The sequence below is a fragment of the Peromyscus eremicus genome, chromosome 19, assembly GCF_949786415.1.
Source record: "Peromyscus eremicus chromosome 19, PerEre_H2_v1, whole genome shotgun sequence".
NCBI lineage: Eukaryota > Metazoa > Chordata > Mammalia > Rodentia > Cricetidae > Peromyscus > Peromyscus eremicus.
Window position 1 is genome coordinate 31,061,518 of NC_081435.1, and position 6,015 is coordinate 31,067,532.

Genomic DNA, 6,015 nt, shown 5'->3' on the forward strand with positions numbered 1-6,015 from the left:
GTGGACACCTTGGAGCCAGTGCCAGTTTGATGGGCTGACTTCACGGAAGCTACCGTGACGTGAGGGTGTGACTGCCATAGATGGCTGGGATCCTGCAGGCCAGAGCCATCCTAAGGTCCTTCCCATGAGAACAAGGACTCCTGAACTATGTGAGGGGATTATCAAAGCTATTTATTGACATTCAGGAGACCCGCACAAATAAGCACACAGGAAGCCTAAGGAGAGTGCTTTAACACACAGGTGTAAAGTGTGCTGTCCTTGAACCGGCTGGTGAGGATTAAATAATGCCCAATGTCATTAGCTCTGTGCCAAACACACAGAAAGCACCCTGTAATGCTGTCATTATTATCCGCATGCATTTTCTCATCTAATCCTCAGAATCATCCCATGAGTTAAGTACCGGGTTCCCTATTCACAGATCAAACAACTGAAGGGGATAAACCGTTCATTCATCTAAGGTCACACTTAGGAAGCAGCAGGCGACCTCTTTTTACCTCTCAGCTGAGCTGGTGAACACACGAGGTTGCTGTAATATGACAGTTACTTTGAAATGCATTTCAGTCTGTGGCCCTCACCAGTCCTTTCCAGTTATCTCTGTCCCCTCACCAGCTCATCTGAAGGAGGTTTTATGTTTAGGGCTGTCTCTATCTCAGAATGCAGCTCGTAGGTTCACTGGTCTCCCCTAGGGACTTTCAGCTTCATAGGGTAGACACGACTTGTGACATGTCCATTCTGATCTGCAAATGGGTCTGACAGGGCAAGCTTGCAGCTGGCTGATGATTTTAATAGCAGCTCTTCCTCTTTGATACCAAGTAACAGAAATCAAACGTCTCTGGCACACCGTGCAGCTCAGAAGATGAAGATATTCTTTAGTTAACCCCTGCTGGATGTGACGTCCTGGCCTATGGGATCTGGACCAAAATCTCTATCATCCTATTCCCACTTAGAGCCAGAACACTTGCTTCCTGGATAAAAAAACCAACTTTATTTAGTCTACTTATTTTTCATTCAGCTGTACTAACTGAGCACCTACTGTGTGCCAGCAATTGTTGTATAGGATTGGGACACCACAGTAAACAAGGCAGGCCATCTTTCCACATCCTTGAAGGGAGCACACAGTAAACAAACACACACAACTGTTACAGGACAGAGGTTAAGAAGGAAGCAGAGAGATGGGACAGAGATGGCTGAGAGGTGTGAGCAGTGTGGCCAGGGAAGGTGTCTCCAAGAAAGTGACATCGAAATTGACATGTGAAAGATAGGAAAGAATCAGATACGCAGCATGGAGAAGAGAGCAGGAATTAAAAAAGAAAAAGTGCCAGGAGGCTCCCAGGCTGGGTTCCACTAACTGTCCTCCATTCAGCAAGCATCTTTGATCACACAGCAATGATTTCTTTTTTTTTTTTAAAGATTTATTTATTTATTATGTGTACAGTATTCTGCCTGCATGTGTCTCTGCAGGCCAGAAGAGGGCACCAGACCTCATTACATGTGGTTATGAGGCACCGTGTGGTTGCTGGGAATTGAACTCAGGACCTCTGGAAGAGCAGTCAGTGCTCTTAACCACTGAGCCATCTCTGCAGCCCTGATTTCTTTCTCTTTTATTGGAGACAGAGTTTCTCTGTATAGCCCTGGCTGTCCTGGAACTCACAGAAATCTGCCTGCCTCTGCCTCCCGAGAGCTGAGATTAAAGGTGTGCACCGCCACCACCTGGCTACAGTAATGATTTCTTGAAAGGACAGTGGGAAGGGAGATAGATCCTCTTTTCCGACAAGAAAGACCTTTGTAGGAAAGACAGTCTCTGGAGATGCTTCTTGAGTTACCATGGCAACATAAAAGGTTGTTTCCCTCTTCTTCACCTTCACCTCCACCCGTCACTCTGGGCTCCATCTCTAAAGCTTGGTCCAGGCACCAGAAACTTCAGGGTCTTACGCACTCATTTCCCAGCGAACCAACTCCCGAGGCTCTTTAAGACAGTGACTGCACAACTCTGTCAGGGACTTTCAGAAAAGTCCAAATCACCAGTGATTTAGAATTGTGTATACAAGCTGGCCTGTGGTCTCCTCGCCTTTGATCCCAGTACTTGGGAGGCAAAGCCAGGCAGATCTCTGTGAATTCGAGGCCAGCCTGGTCTACAGAGTGAGATCCAAGACAGGCACCAAAACTACACAGAGAAACCCTGTCTTGAAAAAAGAAAGAAAGGAAGGGAGGGAGGGAGGGAGGGAGGGAAGAAGAAGGAGGAGGACGAGGAGGAGGAGGACGAGGAGGAGAAGGAGGAGGAGAAGGAGGAGGAGAAGGAGAAAGGGAGGAAGAGGAAGAAGAAAAGAAAGGAAGGAAGGAAGAATTATGTATACAGGCATGAAATGTCATCTTTTTATTACGGTCAGGGTAAACTTACTGAAGTCCCACACCCACCAATGCATTCAGAAAAGACTCAGTGATGACAGTCTCTGCCCTTCCTTGCCTTTCTTCTTTTCTCTCCTCCTCTCTTTCCCCAGTTTCTCTGACATTGCACATAAGAGCCTAGGCTGTAGAATTAGAACACCTGGATTGCATACAAAGAATGACTTGCTGTGCACCTTTGGGGAGTCACATTACCTCTCTGACACTCAATTCTCACATTGATGTAATGGGATTAATTTCTGTTGTTATCTCTGTTTTATAAACTAAAGTGTACGATTTTTTTTAAGAACTCTAGGAAACTGAAACAGGGTATTTTCTTTTTAATGGCAAAAGGGAACTCTGGTTATATGTGCAACAAGGAGCCACCACTTGGTGATCTGTTCCCATGTACAGGATTTCCATCCTTTAATCAAGAAGCAAGATCATGATGCATAGCCTTCAAGGAGCCTCTTACATTCATAATACTATCTTTGAGGCAATGATTCTAGAACCCCTGCTATGGGCCAGTCTTCTGCATACTTTACGTGTATTGACACTTAAAACACTCCCTGACAAGAGTATTATCACAATCCTTGTGTTACCAGCAGGGAAGGTTAGGATACAGAAATTAATATCCACAGGATCACAGGCTGGGGACTGATGGAGTTTAGGGGGGAGAAAAAAGCAATCTGCATCCAGTCTGTGGCTGCCAACTGGTCACCACCTCATCTAAATGATCAGCGGATCAGCGGAAAGCTTGCTTTGTCTCTTCCGATCGGTTTGCCTTCTGAGCACTCAGGAAGTAAAGAGTTACACCCTGCCCAGTCCTGAAAGCCCCCGCTCTAAGCAGGGCTGCTTCGAGGTCCTTCATGATTCTAGCCTAGGAAAATGCACATCTCCTCTATTCATGGGGTTTGCAGGTGCCTATTAAAATGTCAATGGCTCTCAGAGTCCGAATTCTTTCTACATCATTTGGTTCAACCTGGAGTGTCAGACTAATGCGGCAGTGGCCTTCCCTTGAGAGTCCTTCCTTATGACTTCCCAGGCCTTGCAGCAGCTCTCAGAAACACTACACCACAACCAATGTCGTTAAAAAGGCAAACGAATCAACCTGATTTTCGTGGAACCCACCCACAGTGCTCTCCAGTAACCTTGCCTTCCCTCTGAGAGGGACATTCTTCCCCCAGCTTATACCAAGACTGATGTGCAGATCACAGTGTAGACAAATTTCTAAACAATCTTATTAAGTAAGAAACACAGAGCCAAATACAGAGTTAAAGCCTAAGAGATCAGAACAAGAGCCACCTAGCTTTAGCTTACCACCAGCAGTAGCTTCCCCTAAGAGAGAGTTTCTTCCTGTCTGACTTGTCTTTTTATTGCCTTTCTGTTCTGCCTTCTTATGGGCGCTAAACCCAACCACATGACTTCCTCATCACTGCCTGTCTATATAGACCTCCAGGTCTCTATGATTGGTACTGGGATTAAAGACTCATGTCACCATGCTTGGCTGTGTCCTTGACCACACAGAGACTCTGCCTGCCATGTGATCGGATTAATGGTGTGGGGTACCACCGCCTGACTCTGCTCAATGGTTCGCTATGACCTCTGATCTCCAGACAAACTTTATTTATTAACATACACATAAAATCACATTTCAGCACAAATAAAATATCACCACATCGCAGTGGACATTTTCTGGATTGAGATGACCCTTCACGGACAAAAGGTTAGCATGGCATCCATGCAGGAAACATGTTAGAGACAGGATGTACCTGAGACAAACTGAGTTCTCCTGTAAGAGCTAAACTTCGTGAATAACATAATGCAACATCTGCCTACGTTCTGTAGTGAAGACGACCTAGCACCAACTCCTTTGAAATTTAGTGACACAGTGATACAGAATTCAGCTGGGGATGCACAGGCTTATATTCACGCCTGCTTCCTCTGCTGAATGTGAAGCAGCCACCAGGCACCTCTGGTGGCCCTGGTCGCCAGTGTGCTGGGTGGAGCGTGTTTGCTGGTGAGTAAGGAAGGGCTAACTGAGCATGTGGCCCCTGAAAACTCCAAGAAGCTTGGCTTTGAGCCCTGATGGACTGTTGGGGAGCTTGGGCTCCTCATCCTCTCAGGCTCTGGAGCCACAGAGGATAGTTCTTTGGAGACAAGGGATTTGGGTAAGAATCCCAAATCTGGTATGGCAAGACATCCCACGAACTTGGCTTACAACATCTGTCCTTGCTGCATTTTCCAAAATTAAGCCAAACTAGCCTGTTACATCAACATGAGTCCCTGGTTGGAAGTCAGGCTTTAGGTGAAAGTAGGCAGGGACGTGGAAAACAACGTCTTCTTATTTCCTGCTTTGCTGGATTTTCATGGGAACTTTTGGACTAACTGAGAGGGTGTGTATTAGAAAGCGAGTCTTGAAACCTGGAAACAACCTAGATGCCCCTCTACTGAAGAATAGATAAAGAAAATTTGGTACATTTGCATAATGGAGTACTACTCAGCAGAGTAAAACAATGACATCATGAGGTTTGCAGGCAAATGGATAGAACTAGAAAATTTCATCCTGAGTGAGGTAACCCAGACTCAGAAAAACAAACATGGTATGTACTCACTCATAAGTGGATACTAGATGTAAAGCAAAGGATGACTAGACTGCTACTCACAGCTCCAGGGAGACTAGCTAGTAAGGAGGACCCTAGGAAGGACACGTGGATCACCCAGCGATGGAGAAATGGATGAGATCTACATGAGCAAACTGGGGGTGAGGGGAGGTAATGGAGGGCAAGGGTCGGGAGATGAGAGCTTAGGGGAATGGGAGGTTCTAGCTGGAATGGGAACAGAGTGGGAGAACAAGGAAAGAGATACCATGATAAATGAAGGCACCATGGGAATAGAGAGAAGCAGAGTGCTAAGGAGGTCCCCAGGAATCCACAAGGATGACTCTACCATAGACTACTGGCAATAGTCGAGAGGGTGCCTGAGCTGACCTACTCTGGTGATGGATGGCCGAATACCCTAACTGTCACCATAGAACCCTCATCCAGTGACTGATGGAAGCAGATGCAGAGATCTATGGCTGGGTCCAGGCAGAGCTCCTCCAGGAGTCCAATCGATGAGAGAAAGGAGGGATTCTATGAGCAAGAGATATCAAGACCATGGTTGGAAAAAGTACAGAGACCGCCAGCCAAACTAGTGGAATGCATGAACTGTGGACCAACAGCTGAGGAGCCCCCATGGTACTGGACTAGGCCCTCTGGATAAGTGAGACAGTTGTTTAACTTGAACTGTTTAGGGGGCCCCCAGGCAGTAGGATCAGAACCCATCCCTAGTGCATGAGCTGGCTTTTTGGAGCCTAGTGCCTATGGTGGGACACTTTGCACAGCCTTGGTGCAGGGAGGAGGGGCTTGGACCTTCCTCAACTGAATGTACCAGGCTCTGCTGACTCCCCATGGGAGTCTTGGACCTTGTCTTGGAGGAGGTGGGAATGGAGGGTGGGTTGTGGGGTGGAGGTAGCTGGGGGGCAGGAGGAGGGAGAACAGAAGAATCTATGGTTGGTATGTAAAATTAATAGAAAAAAAAAGAAAGAAAGCGAGTCTTAGCATTTGTCAGATGTTGTTATTTGTCTATTTG